Source organism: Biomphalaria glabrata, chromosome 1 (assembly GCF_947242115.1).
Source record: "Biomphalaria glabrata chromosome 1, xgBioGlab47.1, whole genome shotgun sequence".
Taxonomy (NCBI): Eukaryota; Metazoa; Mollusca; class Gastropoda; family Planorbidae; genus Biomphalaria; species Biomphalaria glabrata.
The window spans coordinates 76,600,927-76,623,886 of NC_074711.1; the positions used below are offsets into that span (position 1 = coordinate 76,600,927).

The following is a 22,960-nucleotide window of genomic DNA, read 5'->3' on the forward strand; positions in this document are numbered from 1 at the left end:
GCCAAGTGTACAAGGCGAGAGTGTTGGTGCTGTAGATTAGATTAGATTATACTTCTAATTATCTCTCCTTACATTATTAATATTCTGTATAGAAACTCGAAGCTACTAGAAGCAAAAGTGTATTTAAAAAAACACAAAAAAACTTCCTGTTTACATTTCTGTGGCCCCATGTGACAGAGACACAGTTTTACGAAGTAAAAAAAACATCAAGAGATATTAACTTTAAAAACTAGTATTAAAATGTATTTTGGTGAAATATCTTTGGCAGTAAAACCACAAGATCTTTATTAATATCATATTTTTCAGTTAAATCGACTTTTTGCTAAGTTTATTCCCATAAAGATCCAAGTGAAGACCGAGACCATTCGTTATAGAGGGCCTTAACACTGACCTGCAACGTCACAACCCGTGGGCATTTAAACCAATAGCTCATTGCCACGTCATACAGATCTGTACTGTTTCTCTCCTAACTAACGATACCATCGTTGATTTGATCCCATTAAATTAAATTAATTTTTGGTTTTATAAACTCTAATTTGTGGTATACAAAAAAAAATGCATTTTCCTAAAATTCTATACCAAAGTAATATTTCCTGATGACAAACAAAAATGTTATTGAAGTTTAATATTAACTGGGTAGAATGTTCACATGTTCCAAAATGAACAATTCTGTCACAACGTGGAAAAATAATGACGGAGATAAAAAGAGTTAAATCTAGCACTGTTGATAATTGATGAATTCAAGGTTAGAGGCAATTAGTTTATCTTAATAACGTATTTTTGTGATATGGCGTAGAGTTTCCCTTTGTAAATACATTTAGATCTATGTGTAAATCATCCTAAAGCAATTTGTTTCAATCGACATGCGTTATCTCATGATGGCGAGAAAATAGTTTGTTCTCTGTACAGTAACATTAGAGGTGAATGTAACATTAGAGGTGAATGTAACATTAGACGTGAATGTAACATTAGAGGTGAACGTAACATTAGAGGTGAACGTAACATTAGAGCTGAACTAACATTAGAGGTGAATGTAACATTAGAGGTGAACGTAACATTAGAGGTGAATGTAACATTAGAGGTGAACGTAACATTAGAGGTGAATGTAACATTAGAGCTGAACTAACATTAGAGGTGAACGAGTACAAAACAAAACGACGACTCAAAACGGTTAGAGTTACACTTTTTATTTTCTACCTCAATGCAGAATAAATGTGATAATTGTGGCCCTGGGGACTGCTGGACTACGAGAAATGTCATTGAAATAAAGTAGATTTTGTTTAGCCTCTCTGTTCTAACCATGAGTAGAGTCCACTTCGTCCATGTCTGATGTCACTGCTGACCTCGCGAGAATAACTCTTATTGATTTATTACAAAGCTTATATACACTCACTCTGTCTGTCTGTCTTTCTGTCTGTCTGTCTGATACTAATTCCGTACACGTCCCTTTGTCGGATCAAGTTGAAACTTTGCACAATTATTTATTGTCCCTAATAAAATGTATATGAATATATAGAAATGAACCACCTTATTACCTTTGTTTGGTATAGAAAAGGAGAAATAATTCGTACATTATTGAGATATGTAGCTGTAAATGTGCAGTTCTTTCCTTTATATAAGCTTTGCCTTTTTTTTTGGGGGGGGGGGTATATTTTTCTTGTACGTTGAAGAGTTATATCTCATGAAATAGTTCTTTAAGAAATGCTAGTTGTCACTAACTGACGCAAGACTATTAAGACTACACTTTGATCTTAGCCTTAAGGGCGATCAATGAATCGATTTTATGGTGAGATGCCTGACCAACGAGCCTAATTAATCAGTTTTCACGTGACGCCGTTGTATAACCCTAACAGCAGATGAGAGCTAATGCCGTATGACTCATATCAGCAGCTGCATTCTAAGAAGTGAATGATGATTTGGTCAATGTTGATAGCTCGTATTAATCGTATAAATGTGTTTATTAGATGTCTGTTTAGAGACCCATGTTCACTGCTGTTATTGGCAGTGAGAAGACCAATGCAGAATAACTTCGTGCTATGGAGCGGTAGTCAGCTTCCCAAGTGCAACTGAAAACGACGAACTGGTAGGGCCATGCGCATGGCGGAAGCAACTATGTTGCAGAAATGGAAAGAATCAGAAGCGCTTTAGAGAACAGAGAGCAACAAATCTTATCTTATCTTATAAAATACAGACGTTACTTCAAAAAAAGAAGATGATTACGTTGTGCGCGTCATGCATCTAATCATGCATGTTAACCAATAACTTAAATTCTGCCAAGTCATTGGTTTTCCTGTCGGGCTCCAATAGCATTAGGGAAAAGGAGCATTTGTACAAATCTATCCTAGCATATGGAACTGCGGTACCGGCCAATGTGATCCTCATTTCAGACTCACTTTTCTGCCTACAAGCTCTAGAGAGCTCAGAGACATGGCTTATTGTTATTGAATGCTATCCCTAGTTGTTTCTATTATTATCTTATCTTATCTTACAGACGTTACCAGGGGCGGACTGGCTATATGGGCAAACGGGCAAATGCCCGGTGGGCCGGTACCAAATGCAGACAACTTTTAAAAAAGTGACAGCAGCGGACACAAAGGCCCAAACACGTTTTCTTGTTCTTTTTTTATTATTATTACAATTAATTTTGTTTGAAATTGAACAAGAATATGAACACAAAAAAATACACTATACACTGTTTGTATTATCATTTGCAAAACGTTGGATCGTACTTTCTGCTATGCGCGAGTGGCATGGACTGCTTTGATGTCTTCGAAGTTGTGTTTGGCCTAGGCCTAATCATTTTGCTGGTCAGCATGGACCTTCTAAGTCACAGATCAACATGCATGACTGGATTGACATGTGAAATCCATGGGAGGTAATTATCTTATTTTTGAAAAATGTCTGTAATATATAAGTAATACCAAAAAGCTTCAAACTCATTAGGCTGCTATTTTATTGTTTATAGTTTTTAGACTCATTGGCCTCCTTCAGTCGAAGAACGACTATGGTTCATCTCACTCTTTTCCAGTGGAGCCCTATGTTGGAGAGACACTCCCGTCCACAAATATCGCAGGTTAAGGTGGCTTTTGCTTCGGTGGTAGAGGAGCTGGCCATTTTTCGTATTGTACGTTTTACTTTCAGAGCTGAAGCCGATGTTCTTTCGCTGTCCATATGTTTTTTTTTATCTCCTCTTCTAGAGACAGGTCATCTTGAATTGTGGATTCCAGATAGCAGAATTCGTTTACGGCATGCAGCTTGTCATCGTCTATGAGGACTACATACATGTATAAATAGAGTACATTCTGTAATCCTACAAATGCTTACATCCAGTTTTCGATGCGTTATCAAACTTTATATATTTTGTAGAGAATTAGGCTTACACCTATAATATAACAAATGGGCGTAGCCAGGAAGGAATGTGTTCAACCCATCACTTGCCTCAGACCTCTTTGTCTGAAAGGGAAACTTTACTTACTGCCCCAGTGCAGCCAACTTAAGCAAACTACAGTCACCAAATTTCAAGAGCGTAGCCAAAGGGGGTTTTGTGGTTTCCCTCCAATACGAAAACTGAAGCATTTTACCATTTTCTACCAGTCGCAGACTCCAGTGAATAGCAGATTTGGTTTTTGAATTTTTTTAGCGGAAGAGTAGCAGGCTAGTTGCACTGTAGATACCTCAGAATATGCATTTTTAAAACTTAAAATAACGGAAATAATGCTTCGCCCTGGACCCTACTGGGGGTCTTTCAGCGCTCCCCCGGACTTCCTAGCTGTCCTTTGGCGGTGTGTACTGTCTTTCCACTAATTATAGGAAGAGAGTATTCTAGGGTAGAAAAAAAACTTTGAAAGAATGAAAGATCAGAACGTAATGAAGGTTAATTACATATATTCACACTAATTACATATACACACACTAAAAATATAAATATATATAAATTGCGGAGTGGGGTAACCCCCCTCCCCGAAAATATATGACATGCCATTTGTGGGCCGGTTTATATGGTAATGCCCGGGCCGATTTTGATACCCAGTCCGCCCCTGGACGTTACTTCAAAAAAAGATGATAATTGCTTCCTACGCATTTCATGTGTCAATCATGCATGTTAATCAATGACTTAAACTCTGCTAAGTCATTTGTTTTCCTGGCTGATTCAGGCAACCCATCCCATTCTCTCATGAACATTATCAATATCTTGGTCACTATTTCAACTCAATGCTGACTCCCACCAAAAAATTCCCACAATCGTTTCATTTCTTCTCAGAATGTAAATGACATTTATAAACTATAGAAGCATGGCCGGATTTAATAAGTGGAGCCGGTGCATGAGTTATGGGTTTTGTGTAGGCCCCTACCTCCTTTCGAAAACGCCAATAAAAATACAATCTCTAGTATACAAATATCTAAAAGGTCGTGAAGAAAAAAAATAGATGACATGTAAATTTAATCAAATATTTCTTCTATAAATAATATGCATATTTTTTCAACTTTATATGTTTAAGTTTGTGAAGAGCCCCTCCCCCTACTATAAGGGGGAAGCCCTGGGAGACTGCACAGCCAGCATTGTTGTAAAGCCGGCCAAGATAGAAGTTATCGATTGTTTTGTTCTACAGTATTTTATGAGTTGAAAAAAAAAAGGTAAACAATATGGCCGAGTCCTTAATTAAATAATTGAAAAGGAATCATCTGCAGGGGGCTCTAATGTCATTGATGGAGATGGTGCGAGAGACAGAGGGGAAAAAAGCGCACCCTGTGGCTGTTCAATACATTTTTATCTAGTTCTTGAAAAGAGTCTCATTAATATGATTTGTATGATTGATTTTAAAAATGAATAAAGCGAGTATGAGTCATCTTAAATCCGTATTCTGTGTCCGAAAAAAAATGTGAAACTAAAATGTTGATGTGTATCAAGCAGACTCTAAAGAGGGCCAATAGGGCCCGTGTTATACTGTCACTCTAAACAGCTAATCCAACCAACCTGTGTACTCGTATTAAATAGCTCGATACAGAAAACTGAATAAATCTCGAAATGCTCATTTTAAACTTGGTTCAAATGAACAACTATTTTCTTCACCTTCCCCTATCTCTTAGTCTGCTGTACAGTTGGGGGACCACACATGATCTGTCGACCGTCTTTTTCCATTCCTCTCTGTCTTTAGCCTTGACCAAAGTCTCTCGCCATTAAAGGCTCGTCCATTCTTTGATGTTGTCTTCCAAACTCTTTCTCTGTCTGTCTCTTATTATTTTCCCTGGTTCCTAGCCTAATCCGTCCACAAAACGGCGGCGGATTGCGGTCGGCAGGATTCGAACCCATGACCATCGAGACGACAGTCCCGAGCACATATCACACGACCAGGCAAACATCTAATGTTCACAATATGCATTCCTGAAATTGTTAAAGACTTTTCAAATGGGGGTGGGGGTGGATGAAGAGAATGTAGATTCAAGTATAGCAGAGTGGAAACAAAATGTTTAGTATAAAAAGTATTCTGTTTCAGAACTGATCTTCAGAACGTCACGCACCAAAACGGACTAAGACAAAACGTCGCCTACCCCTTCAAAGCCCTGAGGACTTCGTGATATGGCCATATAGTTTAAGTTTGCGTTTTTTTGACATTGCAATAATAACAACAGTACATAGTATTTTATACGTGGTTCTTACAAGTAAAAATACATCTTTCCTAAATTCTAAATAAATTCTAAATATATCTAAATAAATTATGAATGTAAAGTAATCTATTCTTTCTATTAAGTTGTTAGGATCAATGTATTTTTTATGTGAAGAAGGCGGAATCTGGAGTACTATGGTTGAACAAACGGCTACCAAAGGGAAAGAAAAGCACAATTACTAACATTTGTCTCACTACTGCAAGAGTTATCTCCTCTTTTTACAAAACCCAATAAATTACCACTAATTTATTAACTAATTGGTTATTTCCATTGATCCGTGAGTTGTCATCGACAATGAATATTTGTGCAAAGTTTCAACTTGATGCAAGAACGGGAAGTGGGAGAAATTACGTGTGCAAGATTCTACCCAGACAGACAGAGTTGATATAAGCTTTGTAAAAAGAAATTGATTATGTTCAAGTTTCTTTGAATGTTCTTGTGTATGTTCTTGCATACTTGGATATTATGCTAGTTCCTATGTAAGTTCCTTTTCATGTTCATATGTACGTTCCGATGTGTGTTCCATTGAAAGAGTGAAGATTACTAGCTTCAGTAAACTATTATTTATAAGGAACATTTTTTAAAAAGTGTCAGTACTGAGCATAAATGTAGGCCTACATTCTGACACATAGATCTAGAACCCGAATGTAGGCCTACATTCTGACACATAGATCTAGAACCCGAATGTAGGCCTACATACTGACACATAGATCTAGAACCCGAATGTAGGCCTACATTCTGACACATAGATCTAGAACCCGAATGTAGGCCTACATTCTGACACATAGATCTAGAACCCGAATGTAGGCCTACATACTGACACATAGATCTAGAACCCGAATGTAGGCCTACATTCTGACACATAGATCTAGAACCCGAATGTAGGCCTACATTCTGACACATAGATCTAGAACCCGAATGTAGGCCTACATTCTGACACATAGATCTAGAACCCGAATGTAGGCCTACATTCTGACACATAGATCTAGAACCCGAATGTAGGCCTACATTCTGACACATAGATCTAGAACCCGAATGTAGGCCTACATACTGACACATAGATCTAGAACCCGAATGTAGGCCTACATTCTGACACATAGATCTAGAACCCGAATGTTTAACTAGATGTCGGATGGACGTTGTCATGCTAGTACCAATTATATGACCACCATACGGAAGAAGGCTATTTAGGTCAGTGATTATGAGCTTGTTAATCATGTCTTACCACGCTTGCTTCAGGGTCTTTTTCTGACCTTGATATGACCTTGCTCTGACTTTATTTTTACATTGCGACCTTGCTCTGACCTTTTCGTAGAGTTTCATGATTTTAATTTTTTTATTCAAGCTCCAAATGAAAACAAGCCATTTGGTTAAACCTAATCTAAACATTGGATTCGTAACTGACTTTACATCCATTTGAACATCTCGTCTGCTGTTATCAAATCAATAAGCACAGTGGTCACTATGTTGCCAACCTCACATTTTACACACACTCACACACACAATATCTATGACTTTTACAAATGAGACGCGTTTCTATGGGAGCGAACTGTTTTTGTTTCAATCTCCAGCTGAAAAAAGTTTAGAAAAACTAGCCCTACATCTGTGTAACGAGCTACACGGAGGTCTTTAACCCGACCTGCTCTCACATGATTAGGATGGCACAGTACAGATACACGAGGCACAATGTAGACACAAAAAGACACAATACAGGACAATGAGACACATATTAGACACGATGTCTACACAATGTCAACACAAAGTTGACACTTATAGACACAATGAAGACACTATGAGACGCAATATAGACACAATGTAGTCACAATGAGATCAAAAGTAGACACATTTGAGACACAATGTAGACATAATATAGACACAACGAGATCACGGAGTTGCAGAACACACTGAGATCTCTGTCTGTGGCATTTAACATCTCGAGAGACTTCTCGTTCTCCTCCAACTTCTCGTGTGACTAAAGAAACATATTCTTGATACACAGCTGAGGTCACAGTTTGGGCATCTTTCTACTTCTGGTGAGTGTGCCATCTGCAACACAGGACCCTTCCTTCATGCTTGCTCTCCATGAGGACCTATCCAGTGCCTCTTTTTAGAAACGGATCTCCTGCCTTCTGCTAGATTGAACTGAAGGTAATAGACTAAACACGATTGTCTTGCTTGAGTTGTTAATGTGGCCGAGGCAGCAGCATTTCTCAGCTGCTTTTAAATAATTAATCCGGTCGTTAATTGAGCTCTGAAGTTGATTTCTTATCGATTAGTCTAATGATCAGTTGCTCGATATAAGTCAAAGGTCAGGGTAGTATAAATTGGTCAATCAATTACCATAGCAACAACAATCTACAAGGGAAAAGGCTTACAAACTCGTTTCTACAGTGCTGATAAAATGAACAAAAAGGACACTATGGTTTATAAACTACTTCGCTTATCAATACTTTTGTACTCTGTACACTGGAGACCATGGGCGTAGCCAGGATTTTTTTTCGGGGGGGGTTTTGGGGGGGGATTTTTTTTCTCTCCCCCCCCCGAACCCCCTCCCCCCCTTCCGCGAAAAAAAAATTATATGTATTTATGTGTGTGTGTGTGTACATAATCTTTATAACATTCTGATCCTTCTTTCTTTCGGAAGACGTTTATTGTGCCCTAGAATAGGTTCTTTCATGAGTTAGTGAAAAAATTGTAGATTCCCCGACATTATTAGCAAAGGGGTCTTGGGGAACGCTAGGAGCTCCCCCAGCGCGGGGCAAAGCCCCGCCGCCAAGCACTATTTCTGATATTGAAAACCAACAAAATGCATATTCTGAGGTATCTACAGTGCATTTTCCTGCTATTAAAAAGTTTTATTTCAAAAACCTAATGTGCTATTCTTACTGACTTAGACCCTCCCTCGTCGTTCGGCGCATTTGCCATCAAGCTGTTTCCATAAAATTGTGGACTCCTCGCCATTACTAGCAAGAGGGTCTGGGGGAGCGCCAGGAGCTCCCCAGCGCGGGGCGAAACCCCGCCGACAAGCACTATTTCTGGTATTGAAAGCCAACAAAATGCATATTCTGAGGTATCTACAGTCCATTTTAATGCTATTAAAAAGTTTTATTTTAAAAACCTAATGTGCTATTCTTACTGACTTAGACCCTCCCACGCCGTTCGGAGCATTTGACGTCAAGCAGTTTCCATAAAAATCTTTCACTGGTAATGTCTGAAGCCTCTTCCCATCTACCATGAGGACCCCCATGAATGAGTGGCGACAAGTTGTACTAGGATATCATTGCAACTCTTCTTATGCGTAATTCATTTTGTCGGAGAACATGTCCCGCAAACTTCATGCGTCGTTCTCTCACAATCTTACTAAGGGGTCGACTCCCAGTTCGGCATAGGATTTCCTTGATTTAGATCCGATCTCTATAACTGACTCCTGAAATCTGTCTTAGCCATCTTTGTTGAGCTATATTTAGTGTTTTTCGATTTCGGTAGATGACTATTCACTGCAGTTTATTAATGGAGCCCTGCCACTGGTAAAAATGTGTAACCTCTCTTGAATACGCTCTTGGAATTAAGTGACTGTAGTTTGCATTTAGATTTTATATTGAAAAGAGAAGTTTTATCGTCAAAATCTTCTGTTGGGGGTTTTCCACCTCAAAATGCTCTGTAGGGGGTTTTAGACTCAAAGCCATCTGGAGGGGTTTTAAACTTTAAAAAAAAAGCCATCTGTAGAAGAAACTCAAAACCCCCGATTGGCTTGGCTACGCTCAAATAATTTTAGTGTGTAATTTGCTTTTTTTTTTATATTGAAGATGTATTTTTAGCATCAAACCCCTCTGAATAGGGGTTTAAACTCAAAACCCCTTTCGACAACGCTCATAGCATTTTGAGTGCGTAATTTGCTTTTTTTCTTACACTGAAGATGACGGGGGGGGGGGGGGGTTTAAACTCTAAACCCCTTTGACTACGCTCATAGATTATAGAGTGAGTAATTTTCTTTTATTTATATTGAAGAGGTACTTTTTAGCTTCAAACTCCACTGGAGGGGAGTTTAAACTCAAAACCCCATAGACTACACTCTTCACATTTTTAGTGTATAATTTGCTTTTTTTTTATTATTAAAAAGAGGTATTTTTTACCTTCAAACCCCACTGAAGTGGGGTTTAAACTCAAAACTGAGTCAAAACCCATTTAGCTAAGCTCATAACATTTTGAGTGCGTAATTAGCTTTTTTTTATATTAAAGAGGGGGTTGATCGTAAATTTTAGACGGGGTTTTAAAATCAAAATCTTCCTTAACTGTGCTCTTGGAATTAGGGGATTTTCGTTTGCATTTTTTTTTGTTTTGTTTTATAGAAGAGGGGGAGTTAACTGCAAAAACCCCAGGTAGGGGGTTTAAAACTCAAAACCCCTGGTAGGGGGTTTTAAACTCAAAACCCCTAGTAGGGGTTTTAACTCGAACCGCTCTGGTAGGGGTTTTAAACTCGAACCCCCCTGGTAGGGGTTTTTAAACTCGAACCCCCCTGGTAGGGGTTTTTAAACTTGAACCCCCCCTGGTAGGGGGTTTTAAACTCAAAACCCTTTTGGTTGTGCTAGGGCAAGTGATGGTTTAGTATTAAAATCTCACCTAAAATAAACAAAATCAAAGCAAAAAATAGTCACTAAATTCCGACTCCCCCCCCCCCAAGGGGGGGATTTCATTTCGGGGGGGGTTTGAACCCCAAGAACCCCCCCCTGGCTACGCCCATGCTGGAGACACCCAAAAGACTTGCTATATATGGATTGGCCTCATGGATGAAAATGTTTACTACCAGAAAATGTTTTTGTTGTGCTTTTGAAACATAAGACACTGGGACAACTGGTAAAAAACAAATACTTAAAAGTATACTAATTAGCTGAGCCACAAAAAAAGGTTGGGCATTGTTGATGCAGACTATAAAACTTAAGTACTGAGTTAAATATCCCTCAGATAGAAACTCATACCTCCCAAAAATGTCAAAATAGTTATCACCTCTTTTGTGACAATTGGCGAAACTTTATCAAAAATAATCTTTCATTTTCATCATACGTACAACCAGGTGTAACATTAGAGTAAAAAAAAGGAAGATATATTATATATTGATTCAAACGAGGCTGGCACGTGCAACATTTGCTTTGCACGTGTTGGTGATAAATTAGTTCCATTAACCCAGATGCATGTTTGTATGTAGGTCAATGTATCTCTACCACAGCAAGACATCATTTTCTAGTTCATCCTTGTAATAGCTGATTTCTGTTGATGAATTTGTTTGAAAAAAAGTTCACAGGACTTCGTAGCCTTTATAGATCTATGTGGCATCGTGATTTTCTTATACTCTCCAGTAGGGCGGCCAAACGAAGGAGAGTGATGCCAAGCGTAAAGAAGGTATACATTAGACATTGAGGTGCCGATTAAAAAAATAAAAAAAGCTTACCATTAAAAAGTACAAACTAATGGAGTTAGCCCGACTTATCGATTGGAAAGATAACCACTAAAGCCAATTTTCTTTTTTATCTAATGTGATTTTTTTAAATTTTATTTTCTTGAAGAAATCTAGGAATTAAACTTAGAGCGAATCGATATTCGTTTCAAAATGGATGCCTTGAAATAGCGTCATTGTTTGCCTTCCCTCAAGTATATTATCCGAGACCTTAAATCTTCATCTACGAATTGATTCACTTTACATTTAACTTTTCTTGCAATTAGATATCTATGGCGGAATAAAACTAGATATAGCTAGCTTTGTTGTTTTTTTTAAGTTAAATGATAATTTTTATGCACTTTTTAAGCACTGTGGAATCAAAATTTCTAAGTGCTTCGTTTCTATGTCATTTTTTAGAACTTAGTTGGGAAAGGCGTCCTTGGCATGTTTAGTTAATCCTGAAAATCCCCAGTCACTCCAATTACTACTAGTCAAATTTTCATTATTATTTCTTCATTTCTTCTTTTTTCTTTTCTTTTTCATTTTTTCTTTTTTATTGAGTAGAAACTTAGTGAGCTTACCAAGCCGTCTGTCCCAAACATTTCTTTTATAATATCCTACAGACAAAGACAAACAGTTGCTAGTATGCCACTTTCCCAGAGAAAGGTCTGGTGGAAGAGTTTCCCATCCGCCAACCCCTAGCTACGCCACTGTTTGGACCGCCTAGTGTCGGTGAAACCTTAACGTCTGCTGACACATCTTGTTGTCGTAAGTAGACATTAAAATAGTCCATACACACCGCTGCCTTGATTTCAGTGCATCGATCCTCTCTCTCTCTCTCTCTCTCTCCCAGTTTCTCTGTGCGCATCAGCGGCAGCTATTGGAAAAACTGAAAAAACCGGCCAACAGGCAAGCTCTCTATTACATTCTCAGCCAACACGACTCGTCCCTGGCCAATATCGATCTCCTATCGAGGCTGACCCCAATACAACATCCTAAGAGCCACGCAATGGTTCCATTCGGCCCAGGAGGAGCGATCGAAAAGAGAGAGAGAGAAGATAGAAAGATAGAAAGAATGAGAAACACACTGTTTGACACGAGATATGACAAGAGATCTTCGTGGGAAATGACGTTAGATAATTAATGAACTTGTCACTTGGCGTCAATCTCTTCTGCATATTTAACTCATCTACATAATTAAGATTTTAAAAATATAGGCTAGAAATGGAGGTCGCAGATGGGGTGGGGGGGGGGGTGCGTAGCAACGTGAAATACTGCACTCCTCTCGAAGAGATACTCAAATTAAATAATTACTCAATTTTACTTTGTAGATATTTTGATTTTCAGGTGAAAATTCAGTTTTCCCGTCTATCTCTTCGTTTTGTCTTAATTTGTATTGATTTTTTTTTTCTTCGGTTGATTTTAAATGAAAAATCTCGATATGTTTACGCGGAAGAATACATCAAACCAAGGGGCGAGAAACATCAGCGGAAGAGCTATTGCGAGGAGAAAGCAACCATAAAGTGCAACAGAAAGACGCCACAAATATCTCTACGCGAGGTGACATCTGACAGAATATGTAACACAGCCCCCAAACCCAAGTTATTGCCTAACAACGGCGGTTCTAAAACCTGTGAAAAAAAAAAGTTCCCCGGTCGCCTCTTCCAGCCTCTGAAGAAGCAGAAAAACTATGAATAACTGCAGATAATGTTCAGCATGCAGCAATCGATATGGCTAATTGAACTAATGAACGAGATCAGATCAGAAAATAAGAGAACGAGGACGAATAAGCAGAAGTATTCGATGACGAATGTTTGTGTTAAACTTGTTAATTCAGTATAAGTTTTTAAAATCACATTTACGTTTAGAAAAGAAGACGTGCTTGTTGTTTTTTAGGCCTTCGTAGAGAAAAAAACGCTGCTGTTGTGTTTGTGCTGAATGTATGTCTGTTAGTCTAACCGCCACGTCAGTGCCTTATTTTGACTTTTCAAAGCCCTAAGCTACTTGGGATATGAGGCACTTTTGGGATCCTTTATAAGTTCAGATATGTAAATATAAATATATATTTATTCAGGGCCCCAAGCTTTTAGATAAATACGGCCCTGGGTTGCGTTCTTATCTCAGACATCCGACTTCCTAATGGCCTACATCGTTTTCAACTTCTGAACTTCCTTAAGTTTGCCCTTTTTTATCCATAAACGTGTTTTTATCCATAAACGTATGTTTTTATTGCACGAAAAAATAGAATGTTGGCTTATAAGAATCTTATCATATCAACGTACAAGGTTCATATTTATCACACTTCTGCAAAGAATAGCTTCAATTTTATTCTTTATGAGCTCCATGCAAAACAGTGTACTGATTAAGCTTCATTTCATTAATAATTGATACGATCATGCTAGACATAGCGTTCGAATATTCAGCTATCTGACAACAAAATCCAATTACGTGATGAATGGTGGTCCAGTCAACACTCACGGCTAGCGGCTTGTAAGTGCGTCCTAGGCTGAGAGTGGAATAGTGCTTTAGATTTAAGAAAGTTCCATCTACAAATTAAAGTTCTATTCAGTGGTATTGGGTATCGCTGTGGACGACACTAAAACTGCAGCCCATTGTTGTGACCAGGTAATATAATCTTGTGTATCAGTGTCCAGTGATTTTGAAGAGAAGTTTTAAAAAAATAAATTAATAAACATTCACACACACACACACACACAGACACACACATATAAACGAGCAATATTATTAAGTGAAATCGGATGTCTGTTGCTATGGTTAGGATGGCCGCGCTGGAGTCAAAACAATATTTACGACATTGCCAACACTTTCTAAGTATTGAATCTTTAGTTTCTGTTATATTTTTTAAGATACAAAAAGTGAGAGAGAGAGAAAGAAAGAAAGAAAGGTTAGATAGATAGATAGACAGATAGATAGATAGATAGATAGATAGATAGATAGATAGATAGATAGATAGATAAATAGATAGATAGATAGATAGATAGATAGATAGATAGATAGATAGATAGATAGATAGATAGATAGATAGATAGATAGATAGACAGACAGACAGACAGACAGACAGATAGTTACATACATATTTACATAAATACATACATACATACATACATACATACATACATACAATACATACATACATACATACATACATACATAAAAAAGAAAACTATAATTCTATCTCGTAATAAATGTTTTATAATAACATCTCCACTTTAAATCATACAATATTATTTGACCATGTTACAAATGCCAGCGCTCAAACGTTCGTACCTAGACTTTGCTGTGTGAAACTCATTCAAGAAGTGTGTGTATGGGGGGGGGGGGGGGGGGTTATGACCCATGTATCTTATCATAAGCTCAACTTATACGTTCGTAACTTCTTATTCAACAGTAAATGGAGAGTCAACAGAACAAGGGACATTACTTATCAGTGAAGGACTTCAGACTGTATACTAGAGAAGAAATGTAATTTCTTTCTTTCTTTTTTTTTTTCTCTCAAGCTTAACACTTCATTCAAATTTAATAAATAATCTCTTTTCAATTTCAGAACTCAATTATTTTTAAAAAGGTAAAGTAAAGTGATAGTAATCTAGAACTTACAATCTATGGGGGACAGGACAGCCACCAATAGCCTTTTTTCCCCAACAGATATTAAGTACCTGCTGAATAGGTACATTCTGTGTTATTCCCCAAAATATTCCAAAACTCAAAATCCCAGTCTTCTAATGGATTCGAGCTTAAGGCATATCGGTAGGAAGCCAAGCGCTATACCACTTCGCCAATTCTAAAATAAAACTGACAAAATTGTAGACCTGAAAGTCCATTCAAATATTATGATGATACATTCAATGAAGCCTAGAACCTTTTCTTGGTTCCTAATAAGAATCTTCGAAACCCTTTATTAGATCATTCAAAAAAAAAGATAGAAACGTTTCACTTTCCTCTCATTTATAAATAATTAAATGCACATGGTTTCAATGCATGTCTCATGCAGTACAGTCCATGCTAAGTTTCTAAAAAAAAATAAAACATGACCAAGTTTTTAAACTGCTAAACGCTGACACTAAAGAAATCGTTCATTCTTTAAAATTATATTTTACTAACCATACGACTTGACGTTTGTACATGGAATTTGAAAACTAAACATTTGATTAGATGAGAAAAGAATCCGATGAAGAAGACTCATACAAAATGACATTAAAATCCAGAATGCAAAGATCAGTCGTTGAAATTTAATGTGTATACATTATCATCCTTTTCTATCAATCTAAGTTGTTGAACTAGTAAAAAGAAGTATCCTTTTCAGACTTTGCAGAGGATGTCAAGGTCAACTGTTTCCATGGCTGATGGCTAACGAGGGTATCATGTGGCCAGCACAATGACCAATATGGTTGAACTACCCATTTGAAACTCGTCAAAATGCGTAAAAAGCCTTAACCACTCGGTCACTTTTTCACTACATTATTTTAAAAAATGTATGTTTGATTTGACCACCTATTTTCAATTCAACTAATATGTTTGAAATAAGTCGATGACATTAATGTCCGGTGTTAAGCTTTACCTAACCAATCAAATATATTGCAAGTGTTCAAAGATCTGTACAAACGAGCAAATGTGGAATCTTCAGTAAGAAATAAAACTTTAAAATAAATCCAGACTTTGAAAACTGACCGTTTATTTTACCAGAACTAATGTTACCATCTCACGCTCAATGTTTTAACTCCAGGTAATATGTTCATTAATTCATTCAATGTGTTAGCTCCAGGTAATACATTCATTAATTCATTCCAGGGAAAAGAGAGTTAATGAGAATGAAGTTATTTTACTTAAAGCCATACTTAACAGCGCCACTAAACATGTTAATTAGAATAAAGCGTCTTTCCTCCATTGGCCTGCGAGTCTTTGCATGCCAACGAATCATTTATCACCTTTTAATTAATTGTCTAAAATGTTTTTCTTGACACATGTCTGTGTTTTCATTTCAATTCATTATAGATTCTTTTAAAATGTTGTCTTCCAAAAGGAGTGTCTAACTCCTTCTTGCCCTGCTCTCAGAGAGCTCAGACGTAAATGAGTATTTCAGAGAAATAGAACACATTGAAAAATACTGTAAAGATAATTTTTTATTATTAAATGTAAAAAAAAACAAAGAAATGATAATCGATTTTCGTAGGGACAAGAAGGAAAATGATATTGTTTCTGTAGCTGGAGAGACTATTGAAATTGAGCAAACCTTTAAATACCTTGGTACTATCCTAGACAATAAAATTAAATTTTACGGCAAATACTGATTATATCAGCAAAAAAGGGCAGCAAAGATTACGATTACTAAAAAAACTGTCCTTGTTTAATGTTAGCGAAAAGGCCTTGGCTATGTTTTATCACGCTCACATCTGCAATATTTTATGTTTCAATATCACTGCCTGGTATGGCAATCTGAGCATTAAAAATAAAAATAAACTTTATAGAATCCTAAATGCTGCTGGTAAAATCATTGGCAAAAAAACAAACCCCATTTGGGCAGCTGTTTGAGACAAACATCTATAAAAAAGCTAACAAGATCCTAGAAATAAAGAAATAAATAGGAACAATCTGAAATAAACTTTGTCACATGTAAATTATGAGTGAGTCTGGTGTGAATATACATTTTGGTTTCTTATAGTTATAATGTTTTTTGTTTGGTGTAATGCACAAATTGTAAGACAAATTTCCATACGGACAATAAAGATTATTATTATTATAACTACTAAACGTATTGTTGTTTTTTTCTCTCCTTAAACCTTTTTTTATGGACCATGTGATGATTTTATCGGATGTTTTAACTAGTTAAGACGTTTGCTTTAATTAGAATGTATGATTCAGATTCAGGGAGCTAGCTCTTAATGATGCAACAGAGTTACACTGTTACCATCAAGGTGGTGTATTTTTTTTTTTTTGAGCATCAATGCAAATGGCTTTTGATTCAGGAAGTATTTTGGTTCAACACATGTGATGGCTAGGATTTTGATTTTGAAAGAGAGATTTAGGACATCCTTGAATTCAACCTTCTCCAGGGCAGCCGCCTATGGCCTCCGATTGGTGGGGGCTTCGCACATCACTTTTGATCATTTTTTTTTTTTTTTAGAGAAGAAATAGCAAAATTTGTTCTCAGTGTTGTTGTTGGAGTGGCTAGGTTTTTAATAAATTACATTTTTTTTTTTGCTGTATATTTTTTATTTTTCTATTTCACTTAGGGCCATTTTGCCTAGGGCCTCCTGTTATCTAAGGCTGGCCTTGCTCGTATCTTTCTTGGTACCAGACATTTGTTTCGTAAAGGAAAAGACAATAGGTCGTTGTGCTGAGTGGTTAAGCTATTGGCTTCCGAACCTGGGGTCCTGGGTTCGAATCTCGGTAAATACTGAGATTTTGATTTTTCGGATTTTTAGGGCATCCCAGAGTTCACTTAACTTTAACTAGTACCAGACTTTAGTTGTGCTGGCCTCGTGACACCCTACTCGTTAACCTTTGCCCCAAGAAACAGACGACCTGAACATTATCTGCCTTATAGATTGTAAGGTCTGAAAGGGGAAGTTTACTCTTTTTTTTTTAGACACAGCTGCACATCTACTCGCCGCGGATCTTTAAAGAGAAAGTATAATGATCTAAATTTAAAAAAAAAAAATAATTGTAAGTATTTTGTGAACAGTAAACAAAAATGGAGCATGGTGGCTGAGTGGTAAAGCGCTTGGCTTCTGTAACCAAGAGTCTCGAACTCGAAACCCAGAAAAGTTTTTTGAACATTTTTATTTTCCTGATTTTTAAGACTCCTCGAAGTTCAGCAACTCACATAGTAACTAACTTAGTTGGAAAAGCAAGGGCAGTAAATCGTTGTGCTAGCCACATGTAGGAATTTGAAACAGGTGTGTTTTACTTCATCTCCCCCCACCCCAGACCTAAATTATTTTTTTTTTGTGAAGAGGACATTGCACGTTACTGACATAACGATATACAATACTACAATATATGTGCTTAAAATGCTAATAAGAAACGTGTATGTTAACATAATTGTTATTAATTGGCCACACCTATGGAGATTTAATGCTATTAATTTTGGAGGGAAAAAAAAGGTTTTATGAAAGAAATCTGTAACAGTATATGAAGGTCAATACCAATTTAGCATTCTTACACAGTTAGGTTTTAATGTTATTAATGATTTATGGTGCGTATCATTCAAAAAATCAATGCAGGGTATAATCGTTGGGCCCATTGTGTGGAGAGGTTCTGGCAATACTTCAACAATAGGACCTCAGCTGTTTAAAAAAAATCTATAAGCAATAAGCATGATTGTTACCGATAGTTAATAGAATATCTGTACATTCGATCACTTTGTCATTTCTAGGCAGGGAGTCAACTTCTGTGTAAGACTGACGTTAATTAGTTTGCACCAAAATTGGCCCCACATTTTTTGCCCCAATGCAATCAAAACCTACACGATGGCGAGTCACCTTTAAATGACCGCCACTTGTGCTGGTCATACTGTGTCCCAGTCGGTGCAAATTCCCAAACGGCTCCCCGGCAATGTTGCGTTTGAGCCACTCTGATACCCTAATCAAGGCGTCAATGAAACTGCTCAACGAAGGGTGTCAAGTGGGAATTGGCAGTAGACAGAACACACACGCACACGCACACACATACACACACTCTTTCGGTAAAGGAAAAAGTAGGGGGGGGGGGAGCTAGACGCTCAGAAAATGTTGTTGCCTAGCAACAATAGGCTCCAAAGTCACTTGAAATTGTAGATTCGGAAAAGTAGAAATAGAAATCTTACTGGAAGTAGAAGGCAAACTTTCTGGAATAGCGTTTTGTTTCAACTAATTAACCAAGGCTCGGGTCCACTGTTGCCTACACTGTGGACTCAGGTGACCCCTCGAGAACAACTGTTCGACCAGAAGCTTTATAAAATGAAGGAGCCACTGGAATCTCTTAGGTCGATGGTCATCAGTAGGGCAGCAAATGTGACATGGTCAGAGACATGATTTTGCAGGCCTAATTCAGACGACGTTCAGAAATACTAAGTCTAGTTCCATCCATTTTGAAGGTAGGTGTGGGGGGGGGGGGGGGCATATTGACAAAACATTTTTATTTGTTAGAATCTTTGCTAAAGATCTTTTCTACCTATCTTTTATTATTTCACTGAATAAAAGAGTTCCTTCTGTTTCCATGTTATCTCCCATAATATTCACTGTCAAAGGTCAGAACTTTCGGACTTCAAAACGCGGCTTTAACAATCAAGACGGTAACGAACTACCGCCTGCGGGTCATATTCAGTCCGTGAAGCGGCTCTTCAAGACTCATTGAAATGTTGAGCACCACTGGTATATAAAAGTATAACTAGCAAAATATTTACAAAAAAATACTTTAAAAAAACAAAGTTTAAACAAGGGAAAGAACTGCAGTTTTACACACACACACACACACACACACAAATATACATATATATATATCAATACTGTAAAATGTATCTCCCTTTTCTGTGTCAAAACAAAATTAATTAATTACCTTTTATTAATCAATTGATTTATTAACTTTTGGAGTGATTCGTGTTTTGTTATGACAATGAATAATTGTGCACAATTTTAACTTGAGCCAAGATTGGGAAGGTGAGAAATAACGTGTCCAAAAGTTGTACCAGACAGACAGACAGATGGAATGAGTTGATAACAACTAAACGTTATAAGTTTGAAATTTCAAAGAAGTTTTATTTGTTATGTTTTTTTTTCGACTATAAAGCACACGGTTTGATATCAACACGTAAACAGGAACAGCTATAAAAAAAAATACTTTAAAAAAAACACAAAAAAAGCTCATGTTAAGTGAGTTGTATCAATTAGTTTGGATCAGTCATGTCATTACATTTGTAATAGATCTAGACTAACAATAAAAAAAATATATATAAAAATTTAAAAAAATGAGAACAACCTGAATTTAAACTCATGACTCAAGCATTCTCATGCCAACACGTTAACCACTCTGCTAGAGGAGAACCTATGAACACCTATGTATTGCTTCTATAGCCTCGTCCTATTTTTCGTGATTTGTTAACTAATACTCTAGACCTATAAAGGGAAGTAAATCTTATCTTATCTTATATAATACAGACGTTACTTCAAAAAAGAAGATAACTACGTCCTACGCGTCATGCATTCAGTCATGCATATTAACCGAAATTCTGCCAAGTCACTGGTTTTCCTAGCTAGCTCAGGCAACCCATTCCATGCTCTAATAGCACTAGGGAAGAAGGAGTATTTGTACAAATTTGTTCTAGCATATGGAACGAGGAATGTGTCTTTATCATTGTGTTTTTACGAGTATTTTATTAAATTTTGTTTTTGTATTTGAAGATTATGGTTCAGTGTTTTATGTATAATTGCTACTTTACTTTTGAGTCTTATATATAAAGTTATCTGTACAAATCACCAAAAGAAATTTTGTTCTGTGTAAGTAATTGTTGTGTATAATTGTATAATTCAGCTTATACCATCATTTTAGTCAAGTACAATTTCTTTCCCTTGTTTGAGATACCAAGCAAAATAATTAATTAGTAATAGTTAATTAAGTAATTGGTTATTTTTTTAAATTGATTCTTGTATTGTCAAGTAAAAGAAATAATTGTGCGAAATTTCAACTTGATCTGAAATTGGGTGTGGGAGAAATAACGAGTACAAACTTTTTACCAGACAGACAGACAGAGTTGATATAAGCTTTGTAAAAAAAAAAAATCATTGACACTTAGAGTCATGTATAAACAAACATTACTGCTTCTAAACAAATGTCAAGAAAGATGATCTGTAATTGTGATGAGTCACTATTGGAGTTGTGATGGTCAGTAGACAGTGGCGTGCATGCGAGAGAAAGGGATGGACAAGGAGCTTATCAGATGCATGAGTCACGTGATGAGTCAAACAGTAAAATGTTCCTTGGACTATGATAAGCTTTCGAGTTTTGCTGTTACGTGCGTGCGTGCAAATGCGGATAGGCATCTGGGCTGTTGCTATGATAGGGTCAATTACTTTCAAATTTCGAAATTAATAACTATTAACTCTTTCTCTCCTAACTGACGGTACCAGAGTTGATTCCACCAGAATGTGGTAAATAATTACGGAGAAAAAGAGTTAATGTATATTCTTTGTGTTACTTATGACAATATAGGGCCTCCATTAAAAAAAAATTCAATCCCCACGGTCCCTCTCCGATATTAGTGTTCCTCCTTGCCCTTTAGATCTCTCCCCGTTGTATCCAGCCAAGTCACTATGTTTTCTTATGTACTTATGGTATCAAGTTGTTCCGCTAATCATCGTGTCTTAGGGCCTGTCCCTGGGGCTCCTGCATCTGATTACAGTGAACCACAGATAATGCGGGCATTGACTTAGAAACACTTTTAAAAGTTTCAATTGATGAGAACTATTTGGCTTGTTGGGTAAAACTCTGCAATTGAAAACTGGCGTTCCGTTTATTGTTGTTGCGTTGATTGTTAGATTGAACAGAAAGATAGCCTCGTTACTCCAGAACACAGGAAAAGATGACACTCAAGCCCCAGATTTAAGCACTACAGACATTAGCGGTAATGGAATCAAGCGGAAATTAAAACACTCAGTGATTCAGCCAGTGTAGAAAGTGTATGTAGTGGGGGGGGGGGCTGTGTTGCATGCCGGGAAATATATATAAAATATAAATCGTGTCGATATGATAACCCAGCCCAATAGCTACAGTTCTCTAGGCCAAATAATTGAGAAGACTGTTAGCCTTCTGTTGTTGCTGTTTTAATCTGATATCATCGTACAAGTTAGACTCAACTGATATACATCTATTTACTATTGGGGGGGGGGGGGTGGAAGCGCAGATAAGAGTCAGTCACTATCAGTTTGGTGAGAGGGCTCGGGAGAAAGGGGGGGGGGGGGGGAGTGATCATAACATGAGATAAATTGACTACGTCAATAAATAAGGCACTTTTTTTTTTCTTGAAAGACTTAAGAAAAAGAAAGTTAGGGTTCATAAACTCATTGCCTAGCAATATTGAGTCCCTAAACTCATTGGCTAGCAATATTGAGTCCCTAAACTCATTGCCTAGCAATATTGAGTCCCTAAACTCATTTCCTAGCAATATTGAGCCCCTAAACTCATTTCCTAGCAATATTGAGCCCCTAAACTCATTTCCTAGCAATATTGAGTCCCTAAACTCATTGCCTAGCAAATATCAGACCGATAAAACCATTGCCGAGCAATATAGGGCCATAAGCTCATTGCCAAGCAGTTCAAGTAGTTATCTTTTTTACGTATTATTATGTTCAAATTATTTTGTTGTTGTTGTTTACTTAAGGATGTGAGTGTGACGTAAAGCCCAAAACAATGTCATCAGTGGAAAACATTTTAAAGGTCACTGAGTTGGCCACACAACACTCTCGGTCGCCACTGTCGGGTATAATTAAAAGTCTTGACAAGCTTTATTTCTCGTCATTTGATTCAGCATCGGGTTGAACTTTTGGGTTACAGTTAGGACTAGGGTTAGAGTAAGGGTTAGTGTTAGAGAGATGTTTGTCTCATTAAAAGGGTTAGTCATAAGATGTGTTTGCTTGTGTGTGTGTGTGTGTGGTTTTTAGAGGGAGATTTGTGTGTCCGTGGGATTTAATAATTTCTTGTACAATGAACTCAGCTCGGGTCTGAAAAGCCAGTTAGAAAACAAAACACTTAGCTGGGTCAGAATAGCTGATAGAAAAAAAAAAAAAACGTCTATAGTATTAGTAAACAAAAAAATGTCTGAAGCAAAACAAAGATTGTCAGTTATCCTTACAGTGCATACACTGC

The 22,960-nt window shown here is 37.1% G+C and overlaps 1 protein-coding gene across 6 annotated transcripts in view; it reads right to left on the minus strand.

Moving 5' to 3' along the window:
• Positions 1 to 22,960, minus strand: part of LOC106054113 (voltage-gated hydrogen channel 1-like) — a 94,208-nt gene that overhangs the window by 69,387 nt on the left and 1,861 nt on the right. The window lies entirely within an intron of this gene.